The following is a 15,191-nucleotide window of genomic DNA, read 5'->3' on the forward strand; positions in this document are numbered from 1 at the left end:
GGGGTGCAGTTTCCAAAATTAGGTCATATTTTGGGGGTTTCCACTCTATGGGTAACTCAGGGTCTCTCGAATGTGACATGGCACCCGGAAACCATTCCAGCAAAATCTGGCCTCCAAAAGAATATGGTACTCCTTCCCTTCTGATCCTTGCCATGTGCCCAAACAGCAGTTAACAACTACAGATGGGGTGTTGCCGTGTTCAGGAGAAAATGCTTAACACAATTTAGGATGCTTTTTATCCTGCTACCCCTATTAAACTGAAAAAATTTTGTGGAGGAAATGAAACTTTTAAATCCCAATGGGGTAAAAGCGGTCAATACACCCTTCAACAAATTCCTTGAGGGGTGTAGTTTCCAAAATGGGGTCACTTTTTGGGTGTTTCCACTATAGGGGTACCTTATGATCTCTTCACAGTGCCCAAAAACCATTTTAGCAAAATGTGTCCTCAAAAAACCACATGGTGCTCCTTTTCTTCTTATCCCTGCCATGTGCCCAAATAGCGGTTTACGACAATGTATGGGGTGTTTCTGTAAACCACAGAATCAGAGTAATAAACATTGAGTTTTGTTTTGCTGTTATCCCTTGCTGCCTTACAAGAAAAATGTATGGTTCTCAGAGAATGGTTGCACTGATACTACAGATATTTTTCAACAGTAACACATGGCAACCGTAAACCAATCCATCAAAATCTGTGCTGCAAAAGCCAGAAGGTGGTCTTTCCCTTCTGAACCCTGCAGCATACCCAAACAGTAGTTTACATCCACATTTATGGCATTTCAGTAACCAGTAGAACCTGCCTAAGAATTTCTAGGGCACAGTATGTCTCAGATGGTACATGCTGGGCACAACATATTGGGCACTGAAATGTGATATCTGTGGAAAACTTGCAATTTTCACTTTGCTCAGTCTGCTGTGCATACATTTCTACAAAATACCTGTGGCCTTAAAATGCTCACTCCACTCCTCAATAAATACCTTGAGGAGTGTAGTTTCCAAAATGTGCTCACTTCTCAGGGATTCTATTTATTTTTTACAGTTGTCTCAAATGCGCATGATACTCTTATACTCCTGAGCCCTATGGTCAGGGGGGCAACACCAATGAGGCTAGGTGATCGCCTCAGGCAGCACCAAGTAGGGGCAAAAAGGGGGGCAGCGGAAGGGCCATAGACAATGAGTGCTTTTATTGTGACAAAAGGGTTAAGTTAAGTTTTCGCCTCAAGCAGCAGAAAGCCTAGGTGCACCCCTGCCTATGGTATGGCCAGGCAGAAGAGTAGGGCCATATGTAGGGTGTTTCTAAAACCAGGAAGCACAGAATAATAATAAGATGGCTTGCTTTTCACACTGGCACAGAATGAGCACAACATATTGGGCATCGAGATGGCATATCTGTGTAACAATTGCAATTTTCACTTTGCACCATCTGCTGTGAATAAATTTTTGCAGAACATCTGCAGGGTCAAAATGTTCACTAGACCCCTTAGTACATACTGTGAGGTCTGTGGCCTAAAATGGGGTAATTTCTTGGTTTATTTTTCATTTTACCTCAGAGCCTCTGCAGTATTGGTCAGTGCTGTATAAATTACTAAACTAGGCCTCAAATGCTCTTTCTCTTCTGAGCCCTGCGGTGTGCAGTTTATGACCACATATGGGATGTTGCCGTATTTAGGAAGAAAACGGGTATCCCCTTAAAAAATGAAATCTGCGCCTAAAGCAACATTTTCTTGTAAAAAAAATGTCATATTTCATTTTCACAACCAAGTGTTTTAAATTCTGTGAAACACCTATTAGGTAAAAGTGCTCACTACACCCCTTGGAAAATTCATTGGGGAGTGTTGTTTCCAAAGGGTCACTTTTTGGGGGTTTCTACTGTAGGGTATCTATAAAATTCTACATGGTGCCCAGAAACCAGGAGTGTCCAAACAGTAGTTTGTGATCACACATGGGGTGCTACCGCATTCAGTAGAAATTGTGGGGTCTTTTTTCCCCATGTTACCCCATATGAAAATGAAAAATCTGGGGATAAAGCAACATTTTATTCGAAAAAATTAAATTTTTCCTTTTAACAGCAAAATGTTTCTAAGTTCTATGAACCACCTTTGGGGTCCAAGCGGTCAGTAGACCATTCAGTAAATTCCTTGAGGGGTGTAGTTTCCAAAATTAGGTCATATTTTGGGGGTTTCCACTCTATGGGTAACTCAGGGTCTCTCGAATGTGACATGGCACCCGGAAACCATTCCAGCAAAATCTGGCCTCCAAAAGAAAATGGTACTCCTTCCCTTCTGATCCTTGCCATGTGCCCAAACAGCAGTTAACAACCACAGATAGGGTGTTGCCGTGTTCAGGAGAAAATGCTTAACACAATTTAGGATGCTTTTTATCCTGCTACCCCTATTAAACTGAAAAAATTTTGTGGAGGAAATGAAACTTTTAAATGCCAATGGGGTAAAAGCAGTCAATACACCCTTCAATAAATTCCTTGAGGGGTGTAGTTTCCAAAATGGGGTCACTTTTTGGGTGTTTCCACTATAGGGGTACCTTATGATCTCTTCACAGTGCCCAAAAACCATTTTAGCAAAATGTGTCCTCAAAAAACCATATGGTGCTCCTTTTCTTCTTATCCCTGCCGTGTGCCCAAATAGCAGTTTACGACAATGTATGGGGTGTTTCTGTAACCCACAGAATCAGAGTAATAAACATTGAGTTTTGTTTTGCTGTTATCTCTTGCTGCCTTACAAGAAAAATGGATTAAAATGTAAAATCTGTAAAAAAAAAAAAAAAAGTTTCATTTTGAATCCCCCTCCCCATTTTCCTTTAATTCTCGTGAAACATGTAAAGGGTTAACAAAGTTAGTAAATTCAGTTTTGAATAATTTGAGGGGTATCGTTTCTAAAAGGAGGTCATTAATGGGTAGTTTCTACTATGTAAACACCACAAAGTGACTTCATAACTAGTGATGAGCGGCAGGGGCAATATTCAAATTTGCGATATTTCGCGAATATTTGGGCAAATATTCGTCATATATTCGCAAGTTAGAGAAATTCGTGGTTATTTTATTGATTGCTAAAATCGGCAATGTAATACGTGTATAGCACGTGCAATACAGACGAGGGTCACTGTTGCTACATTTTTCAAGCTGCTAGAAGTTTCCTGAGACTGGGGAAAATGGTTGGCACGTAAGAACATAACAATAGCTTTATATGCAGATAGAGTGCTCCAATATATTCGAGACTTCGCAAATTAGCAATTAATGATGCGCATATTTTTGTGCAATACATGCAACTTCACATTTTAGCAGGTCTGACTACATATTACTGATTGATGCACTAAGTATTGTTGTGAACTTTTACATCACAGCACTATGTCTGTAGCATGTATGTATGGATCAGCTACACTATATCACTATCTAACCTACACTGACTATATCCCACTAACTATCTGTATTATACAGTACAGACCAAAAGTTTGGACACACCTTCTCATTCAAAGAGTTTTCTTTATTTTCATGACTATGAAGGCATCAAAACAATGAATTAACACATGTGGAATTATATACATAACAAACAAGTGTGAAACAACAGAAAATATGTCATATTCTAGGTTCTTCAAAGTAGCCACCTTTTGCTTTGATTACTGCTTTGCACACTCTTGGCATTCTCTTGATGAGCTTCAACAGGGAGTCCCCTGAAATGGTCTTCCAACAGTCTTGAAGGAGTTCCCAGAGATGCTTAGCACTTGTTGGCCCTTTTGCCTTCACTTCGCAGTCTAGCTCACCCCAAACCATCTCGATTGGGTTCAGGTCCGGTGACTGTGGAGGCCAGGTCATCTGGCGCAGCACCCCATCACTCTCCTTCATGGTCAAATAGCCCTTACTTTCAAAGTTTTCCCAATTTTTCGGCTGACTGACTGACCTTCATTTCTTAAAGTAATGATGGCCACTCGTTTTTCTTTACTTAGCTGCTTTTTTCTTGCCATAATACAAATTCTAACAGTCTATTCAGTAGGACTATCAGCTGTGTATCCACCTGACTTCTCCTCAACGCCACTGATGGTCCCAACCCCATTTATAAGGCAAGACATCCCACTTATTAAACCTGACAGGGCAAACCTGTGAAGTGAAAAACATTTCAGGGGACTACCTCTTGAAGCTCATCAAGAGAATGCCAAGAGTGTGCAAAGCAGTAATCAAAGCAAAAGGTGGCTACTTTGAAGAACCTAGAATATGACATTTTCAGTTGTTTTACACTTGTTTGTTATGTATATAATTCCACATGTGTTAATTCATAGTTTTGATGCCTTCAGTGTGAATCTACAATTTTCATAGTCATGAAAATAAAGAAAACTCTTTGAATGAGAAGGTGTGTCCAAACTTTTGGTCTGTACTGTATATATAAGCTAACTAACTATCTAATGTAGTGTGGAAAGCACAGAGCATAGTAATGACACTGCTGTCTCTTTCAGAACTCCATAAAATGACAGAAAATAGCTGCTGGGGAGGTTCTTATATAGTAAGGGGTACGCAAATTCCGTATTGGTTGCTAGGGATGTTGCTAAGCTCAAAGACATTGCAGCCTTCTCATCGGCCCACAAGCAAGTTACTGATGAAAAAAATCTAGAATATTGGCGAATACGAATATATAGCACTATATTCTAAATCTTCGCGAATTCTCAAAGTGGCGATATTCGCAATTAAAATTCGCGATTGGAATATTCGCGCCCAACACTATTCATAACTGAATTAGTCCTTAAAAATTTGGATTGTGTAAATGTTCTTAAAAATTATTTAAAAAATTGCTTTTAAAATTCTAAGCCTTCTAACGTCCTAAAAAAAATGACATTTACAAAATGATGGCAACATGAAGTAGACATATGGTGAATGGTAATTAATAGCTATTATAGAAGGTATTACTATCAATCTTAAAAGTACAGAAATTAAAAATTAGAACATTTCCAATTTTTTTATTTATTTATAAATAAAGGAGAAACATATTGAAATAAATTTACCACTAACATGAAGTATGACGTGTCACGAGAAAACAAAATTGCATGGATAAGTAAAAGCATTCCAAAATTATAACCACATTTAGTGAGACATTTCAGTTTTTCTAAATTTGGCTCGTTCCTTAACCACTTCCTGACCGCCCATAGGATATAAACGTCCTATGAGCGGTTGTTTATCTCTAAATGGACGTTCTAAAATGTCCATTCAGAGATGGCAGCTGCCTGCTAATCATGCAGCTGCCAAGCAGGGGGCCCGCTGTCAGTGACAGCAGGGCAACCCAGAGAGAAGGCAGGGACAGTTCCCAGGTGTCCCTGCCTTCTAGATTGCTGTATACACAGCACTCAACGAGCGCTGTGTATACAGATCAGGAAGCGCTATGGTCATGTGACCCCCAGGGCAGGGAGAGTGTAGGAGCTGTTGGGTCTTCCACAGACCTTTATCAGCCCTGCACTGAGGCTGTACAGCGTTGTATTCTGCTGTACAGCCTCTCTGGGGGGTGTATTTCCCTTGTAACTGGACTACTATGTCAGCCCAGTAAAACAAAACATGCAATGCAACAGCTCACTGCAAACCAAATAAAGTACAAAAATGCATAATAATTGCTAGAGATGCTTGGCAAATCATTTTGTACAAAATTATTTGAGCCCGTCTGCAGCACGTCAAGGGGATCTCTGTAAGACTGGTTCCTAACACTAAATTCTACCTGTTATGTGCCATGACGGCTACCATACAATTCAGGGAGTGTAGGTTCAACATGCATGATGGGCCTGCTTTAATTTCTGTCATCTTTGGTGTCAAAATGGCCTCCATTATATCCAAGGAATGCAGGTACCAACATGCATGCCGAGTCCACTCCACACCACTCCTGGTGCCAAATGGCCACCAAAGAATGCAATGAGAGTCCATACTATACCTCTCCTGGTGCCAAATGGCTTCCAGTGAATGAGGGAGAGCAGGCTAAGCTATATACTCACACTAATTAAAATCACTACTATGTCAGCCCAGTTAGGCCCCTTTCACACGGGCGAGATTTCCGCGCGGGTGCAATGCGTGAGGTGAATGCATTGCACCCGCACTGAATCGGACCCATTCATTTCTATGGGGCTGTGCACATGAGCAGTGATTTTCACGCATCACTTGTGCGTTGCGTGAAAATCGCAGCATGCTCCTCTTTGTCCGTTTTTCACGTAACGCAGGCCCCATAGAAATGAATGGGGTTGCGTGAAAATCGCAAGCATCCGCAAGCAAGTGAGGATGTGGTGCGATTTTCACGCACGGTTGCTAGGTGATGATCGGGATGGGGACCCGATCATTATTATTTTCCCTTATAACATGGTTATAAGGGAAAATAATAGCATTCTGAATATAGAATGCTAAGTAAAATGTTATAAGGGAAAATAATACAATCTACACAACCTTGAACCCAAACCTGAACTTCTGTTGCACACACGCAATAAAAACTGAACAATGGAACACAATCGCAGTCAAAACTGACTGCAATTGAGTACCTACTCGCGCGGGTTTGCCGCAATGCACCAGGATGCATCCGGACCTAATCCGGACACGCTCGTCTGCAAGGGGCCTTACAGGAGAAATCAATAGTGAAAAATAAAGGGAAGTTAAATGTCCCCCAGAGGTCTTTTATGACCCTTTAGAAAACACATGTAAAAAACTAAAAATTCCCCAATGATGTAATAAAAAAAAGTTAAAACTAGAAAAAATTAAATTGACATATTTGGTATTGCTGTGATGGCTGGCTATAAAAATATATCACATGATCCACCCAGTCTGATGAGCACCTTAAAAATAAATAAATAAAAACAGTGTAAAAAAAAGCCATTTTTGTCACCTTACATCACTAAAAGTGCAACACCAAGTGATGAAAAAGGCGTATGTCCCACAAAATGGTACTAATAAAACCGTCACCTCATCCCGCAAAAAAATTAGCCCCTACATATGAAAATCGCAAAAAAAAAAAAAAGCGAGGACTTCCGGTTCCGGCGCCGCCATGTGAAGTCGCTTGGAAGTGGAGCTCCCCAGCTACCTACCACAAACCGCGACATACTGCCCGTGCGTCTTCCATTCTGCCGTGAGGAAGAAGATTACAGGGTGCGACCACTCTGCATGGATCGCTACCTTGTAAGCATGGGCAAAAAACTGAAGAGCAGAGTGCTTTCGTCGCCGCTGCAGCAGGAAGGGATGCCTACCAACATGGCGTCGATTCCAGAAGCCGCAGACGTGGCTGTGACCCATAACCAGATGAGGCAGCTAACAGAGGGGAATGAGGTACAAAGTGCTATGCCGGACTCCCTGATAAAGTATATTGATTACAAAGCACTCGCAGTGGAGGTCGCTGCTCACCTAGCTCCAGACCTGCGAGAAACCCTGGCCTCTTCGGTCACCCATGTGATGCAACAGCTGCAAGACACTGTCCAGCAACATGATGCCAGACTCGATGTGGCCGAGTCTAGAATACAGGTGATGGAGGACACTGCAGAATCGATCCTTCACAAATTGCATAAAGTTCTCACAGAAAATAAAAGATTAGGTGAGAAGGTGGAGGATTTAGAAAACCGCTCCAGACGCAATAATTTGAGGTTGGTGGGGCTACAAGAGACGATCCCGGCGGGAGATTTACTGGCCATATGTGAGAGTGAACTACCCGGTGTTTTGGGAATTTCGCGCCATTGCAAGGTGGAACGCGCACATAGAGTAGGCCTGAATAACCGCAGTGACGACCGCCAGCCCACCAGACCTAGGCAGGTCATTATGCGTTATTTAGATTATTCCGACAAGGAAGCCATCCTCAAAGCTTATAAAGCACGCAAAGGCCCTATCATGCCGAGAGGGGCGAAAATTTTACTGTTTGGGGACTATTCTGCGGAGGTTTCTAGGAGGCGGAAGGCTTTTTCTCCAATCTGTACCCAGCTACACAACAAAAATGTCAGATTTGCTTTGGTTTATCCGGCTTCATTGCGTATATACAGCTCAGATGGCTCCTCCACGCTGTACCATTCTCCCGATGAAGCGGCCAGCTCCTTGGAAAGAAATGCGTCATCTCCTCGGGGATTGCCGAGATCGCCGCGACATCGTGATCGGGACTGGAGACCCAGTGATCTTACAGAAGACCCGTTGACGTGGGGATCACACGATCGACCAGGCCGGGTCGGTTCAAGCCAGCAGCGCGAGACAAGATGAGCTAACGGCTATGTTCCGCATCACACTTCATTGTATAGGTTCAGGAGAAAGCATGGACTACAAAGCGCCAATACCGGTATGTTTGGGGGATCAGCCTTCAGGACAAGGGAGGTCGGGGGCGATTTCGCTCCCGTGGGGATGACCAAAGTTCATTCAATCCCTGGGGCCCGGTTTCCTTGAATCCGGGAGGTGGATCCACTACAACATTATACCAGGCTATTCTAATATTAATAGGATTTACTCACTTGGCGATTTACCTGAAGTCATGCAATATATTTCATTATATAGTGTCAGGAGAAAACATGGGCTGCAAATTGCTAGAATTGACATGTTATGGGAACAGCCTTTTGAGATAAGGGAGGCCGGGGGAGATTTCGCTCCCGTGGGGAAGACCAGGTTCCATCTAATCCCTGGGGCCCGGTTTTCCTGAATCCGGGAGGCTGATCCATTATAGCATTATAGCACTATAGCATTATAGCCTTTTGACACTACAGGGAGTGCAGAATTATTAGGCAAGTTGTATTTTTGAGGATTAATTTTATTATTGAACAACAACCATGTTCTCAATGAACCCAAAAAACTCATTAATATCAAAGCTGAATATTTTTGGAAGTAGTTTTTAGTTTGTTTTTAGTTTTAGCTATTTTAGGGGGATATCTGTGTGTGCAGGTGACTATTACTGTGCATAATTATTAGGCAACTTAACAAAAAACAAATATATACCCATTTCAATTATTTATTTTTACCAGTGAAACCAATATAACATCTCAACATTCACAAATATACATTTCTGACATTCAAAAACAAAACAAAAACAAATCAGTGACCAATATAGCCACCTTTCTTTGCAAGGACACTCAAAAGCCTGCCATCCATGGATTCTGTCAGTGTTTTGATCTGTTCACCATCAACATTGTGTGCTGCAGCAACCACAGCCTCCCAGACACTGTTCAGAGAGGTGTACTGTTTTCCCTCCTTGTAAATCTCACATTTGATGATGGACCACAGGTTCTCAATGGGGTTCAGATCAGGTGAACAAGGAGGCCATGTCATTAGATTTTCTTCTTTTATACCCTTTCTTGCCAGCCACGCTGTGGAGTACTTGGACGCGTGTGATGGAGCATTGTCCTGCATGAAAATCATGTTTTTCTTGAAGGATGCAGACTTCTTCCTGTACCACTGCTTGAAGAAGGTGTCTTCCAGAAACTGGCAGTAGGACTGGGAGTTGAGCTTGACTCCATCCTCAACCCGAAAAGGCCCCACAAGCTCATCTTTGATGATACCAGCCCAAACCAGTACTCCACCTCCACCTTGCTGGCGTCTGAGTCGGACTGGAGCTCTCTGCCCTTTACCAATTCAGCCACGGGCCCATCCATCTGGCCCATCAAGACTCACTCTCATTTCATCAGTCCATAAAACCTTAGAAAAATCAGTCTTGAGATATTTCTTGGCCCAGTCTTGACGTTTCAGCTTGTGTGTCTTGTTCAGTGGTGGTCGTCTTTCAGCCTTTCTTACCTTGGCCATGTCTCTGAGTATTGCACACCTTGTGCTTTTGGGCACTCCAGTGATGTTGCAGCTGTGAAATATGGCCAAACTGGTGGCAAGTGGCATCCTGGCAGCTGCACGCTTGACTTTTCTCAGTTCATGGGCAGTTATTTTGCGCCTTGGTTTTTCCACACGCTTCTTGCGACCCTGTTGACTATTTTGAATGAAACGCTTGATTGTTCGATGATCACGCTTCAGAAGCTTTGCAATTTTAAGAGTGCTGCATCCCTCTGCAAGATATCTCACTATTTTTGACTTTTCTGAGCCTGTCAAGTCCTTCTTTTGACCCATTTTGCCAAAGGAAAGGAAGTTGCCTAATAATTATGCACACCTAATATAGGGTGTTGATGTCATTAGACCACACCACTTCTCATTACAGAGATGCACATCACCTAATATGCTTAATTGGTAGTAGGCTTTCGAGCCTATACAGCTTGGAGTAAGACAACATGCATAAAGAGGATGATGTGGTCAAAATACTCATTTGCCTAATAATTCTGCACGCAGTGTATATCATGTAATCTAACTGTTATTATGATCTGCTCAGTTTGGTGATGATGGAAATACGTCTGCAGATACAGGGTAGCTTGGGGAGCGAAGCGATCATGGTATTCTAACACTTTGATTGCTCGCTTGCACATGGGGAAAAAAGTGAAGGCTCAAAAAGATCGAAAATGGCCTTTAGGGTCATATCTAGGGCCTAGGGCCCTTAAGTTCATTACCTGTTATGTTTTTTTGTTGTTGTTATGAAGGGATTATGGGTAATGTTATTGTTGCTCTTGATCATTGGATGTCTACCTCTCCCCACTTTCTTATGCGACTTGACGCTCGATGGAGACCTCCATGAGAATAGTCTCCTGGAACGTTAAGGGGCTGCGCTCTCCTCAAAAGCGCAATAAGATACTTCGACACCTGAAGAACCTTCGTGCTGATATAGCCCTCTTGCAGGAGACTCATTTGGTAGAGGAGGACTATGCCAGAATGAAGAAGTCGTGGGTGGGAACTGTGTTGGGCTCTGCTGCGGTCAACCACAAAGCGGGGGTCTTAATCTTAATACATAAAAATTTGTCCTCGGTTGTCCTGGACCAGTCGTGTGATGGTGAGGGGAGGTGGTGCATGGCGAGAATCTCGCTGGGAACGGATGAACTTACGATTTATAACGTCTATGTCCCTAACGGAGACAATAGGCCTTTCCTGTCTGATTTGGCTGGGGTCATTGTCAAAGATGCGTCGGCCAAAAAGGTGGTGGGCGGGGACCTCAACGCTGTATACTCCTTGAAGGAAGATAGGAAACCTTCAAGGAAACCTTCAAGGAAACCTAGGGAACGGTTGTCCATAATGGAAGGGGCCTTGGTAAAATTCATGGAGGATACGGCGTTGATAGACTCCTGGCGGCTTTTAAACCCAGATAGTAGGGAATTTACTTTCTACTCTAATCCCCATGACTCGTGGTCGCGAATCGATTATCTTCTTACCTCAGGTAATCTAACTAATAGAGTTTCAGGAACCAAGATTCATGATTTAATCATATCTGATCATGCACCCATCTCTATAAACATAGCAGAACAGCAGCCTAGAGGTTCAGACATTATATGGAGGTTCCCATCATTTTTATATCATGATGAAAATTTTGTAGATTTACTTAAGGGTTGGTATTGGGAATATAAGGGAGATAATAGTTCCTATCAAGACTCACCGTCCATTTATTGGGACGCGGCTAAGGCGGTGCTAAGAGGTCGCATTATGGCATACACGCAGGGACTCAAAAAGAAAGTAGCACACGAGCTGACAAAATATAGTCAACTGCTTCGTTCAGCCTATACTGAACATATGACCAATCCTTCCGATCAAAATAGAGCAAAATGGAGAGTAGTCAGGGAAAATTATGAGCTATGGTATGAGAGAAAGGCAAAAATTGACATGTCAATCTCCACGGCCAAGTTTTTTAGGGAAGGGAATAAATCAGGTAGACTTTTGGCGTCATTAGTGAAAAATGCTAAGCGACAACACCACATAACGTCTATAGCTGATTCTTGGGGTGAGATACACAAAAAAACAGAGAAAATAGTATCCGTTCTACGTGACTTTTATGCTAAGTTATATGAGGACCCTGGCCCAATTGATCCAATGTCCGAGTTCTTTTTGAAATGCACTAATCTCCCTTCGCCATCGCAGACCCAGTTAGAGGCTCTGAATTCACCCATTACTGATTCAGAAGTTATGAGGGCAATTAAAAACTCGAAACTGCACAAAGCACCAGGTCCCGATGGGTACTCAATAGAATTTTACAAGATGATGGCAGGAGAATTAGCAGAACCTCTCACAAAAGTTTTCAATGGTATCCTCACGGGTTCACCTTTGTCATCATCTGACAACGTAGCATACATTAAATTGATTCCCAAGCCCGGAAGAGATGTTAAGCTCCCATCATCGTTCCGTCCCATCTCACTTATCAATGTCGATCTAAAATTAGCAGCCAAAATAATGGCAGACAGACTCTCATTTGTAATGCCTGATCTGGTATCCTCATCACAATCGGGATTCATTAAAAATAGAGCAGCCGTTTCCAACATCCGCAAAGTCCTCACAGTACTAGATGCAGTAAGAGGGAAATCTGATAAATCTGTTATGCCTTCATTGGTTGCATTTGATGCGGAAAAGGCATTCGATAATGTGAGATGGGATTGGTTGGACAGGGTGATGGATAAAATGCAGATCCTCGGTCCATTTAGAACTTTCATCTCAGCATTATATAGTGACCCCAGAGCTAGAATCTCGACTCCTGGATTCCTATCAACAACTTTTAATTTAGCCAGAGGAACATGTCAGGGCTGTCCCCTTTCGCCACTATTATTTAATATAGCCCTAGAGCCCCTGATCAGATTGTTAGAGGAAGGGGATATTTTTCAAGGAATAAAAGTAGGGAGAAGTGAGGTGCGTACATCGCTATTTGCGGATGACCTACTCATTTTTCTTGCTGACCCATTGATGGACCTTGAAAAAGTGCTACGATTGTTGTCATCTTTTGGCCCGGTGTCAGGCTTTAAAATAAACCTGGACAAATGTATATTACTCACATTGAGAGCTTCCTCGCCAAAATTTAAGCTGCCGGAGTCATGTAGTCAAATAGTGGTAGCTACTGCATATATCAAATACTTAGGTATTAAAATAGGGAGAACCCCTGAATCACTTTATGCTTTAAACTACACACCACTATTTAAAGCAATAAAAAATGATCTAGAAAGGTGGAAAAATCTGCCACTGTCCTTAATGGGCAGAAGTCATCTAATTAAGATGAAATGTTTCCTGAAACTCTTGTATCCTATGCAAACATTGCCGCTACTTTTAAAACACTCTGACATCAAGGGTATTCAGTCCATGTTCACATCCTTTATATGGTCTGGGAGAAAACCTAGAGTGGCCCTATCTAAATTAATGTTGCCCCCGACATCAAGGGGGTTTAAACATCCCAAATGTAAGACTATATAATTTAGCTTGTTTATTCAGACACTGCCTAGACTGGACGCACAAGTCTCACCACTACTCAAATCCCTCTCTGGAACCAGCAATTAGCTGATGATTGGCCGTTGGTGAATCTGTTACACACTAGGAGGCAGGCACTCCCATCCCATCTAAAACACTCACTGATACTAAGAGACACCATGGTAACATGGAAAGAGGTACGTAAACTAGCCAAGAGACCATTCCTGGCTTCTAGATACTTGGAATTATGGAAACATCCAGAATTCCCCTTAGGGGCGCAAAACAAAATGAAATCCAAAGGAATACATACATTCTTAGATGTGCTTCATGTGTCTGACAAAAGATATCTAATGTTCCCAGAAATATGTGACAAGTTTGGCCTTGAAAAATCCCAGTTTCATTTCTGTAAACAGAGATTACTAGATGTCTCTAGTGAATGTATAAATCAATCTTTAGCATTCTCACTATCGCATGGGGACGGTAGACACTCTATTTCCCATATATATAATATTATGAGAGAATCGGCTGACAAAAAAGTAGTTACCGGTCTCGTTAAAAAATGGGAGAAGAAACTAAAAAAATCTTTGCCAGCGGAGGAAGTTTTGATGGGATGGATGAGAGTTTGCAAGGCAGTGCCCTGTGAAAAGTGGAGAGAGTCACATTTTCGCCTTATACACTCAGCGATCTATACATTTAATATCTTAAGAAAGATACCTAAAAAAGATTACTTAACAAAATGCCCGAAATGTGATGCAGATCGAGCAGACTTGCTACATTGTATTTGGGAGTGTGCACCTGTCCAAACCTTCTGGAAGGCGGTGTCCGATTGGATTAGGGGTACATGGGGGGAAACTTTATCTCATAGTCCTGAGACACTGCTTTTCCACATATTTGATGAAGCCTCTAAACCCAGGTTGATAGTTGATGTGGCTCTTTTGATATCTCTCCGTGGCCTTTTAAATAGTTGGCTTAAACCTAATACTCCTCAAGTTAGTGAACTAATTTCCCAGATGTCTCATTTTATGTATATAGACAAACTTGACACAGAACACCAAAAGGAGAAGAAGACAAAAGGCTTTTTTCGTAAATGGCAAACCTTTATTGAAAAACATCTCCCACGGAGAGATATCGAGGAACTGATGGCATCCTTCAGATATACAGAGTGGTACTCAAAAGCGGTAATGAACGGGAGCATAGGGAGATTATCTATTGGTAATTGGGGGTTATATCCTATGTCATCGTCTACTTAAATTAAATTAAATAAATTCTGCTTGAAATAATATACTAGGAGAGGGGGATTGTAGGAATAGACATCCTTGAATGTGGGGTGGAAGGGCTAGGGAGGGAGGGGGATTGTTTTCTGTTTTCGCTTTTTACTTGTAATTTTCTTGCAAAACATGTATTACACCGATTGTACTACCTTGATGTTTTTGCACTATGATTATTATATTTAAAATGTACAATGTAATCTTTATTCAAAATTACGTGACATGCAGTGAAAATGCCATGTAAGAAAATACATTATAAATAAAATAAAGAAAAATTTGTTTAAAAAAAAAAAAAAAAAAGCTATAGCTGTCAGAACATGGAGACATTTAAAACATAATTTTTTGTTTCAAAAATGCTATTATTGTTTTAAAGTGTTATAAATTAAGAAAAGTATACATTTTAGGTATCGCCGTGTCCGTAACAACCAGCTCTATAAAAATATCACATGACCTAACCACCCTAGTGAACACTATAATAAAATAAAAACAGTGCCAAAACAGCCATTTTTTGTCACCTAACATCACAGAAAGTGCAACACCAAGGGATAAAAAAAGCGTATGCCCCCCAAAATAGTATCTATCAAACCGTCACCTCATCCCACAAAAAATTTGATCCTAACTAAGAGAATTGGTCAAAAAATAAAAAGGCTATGGCTCTCAGACTATGGAAATTTTTCGGTTTAAAAAATGCTATTATT

Source organism: Bufo bufo, chromosome 1 (genome assembly GCF_905171765.1).
Source record: "Bufo bufo chromosome 1, aBufBuf1.1, whole genome shotgun sequence".
Taxonomy (NCBI): Eukaryota; Metazoa; Chordata; class Amphibia; order Anura; family Bufonidae; genus Bufo; species Bufo bufo.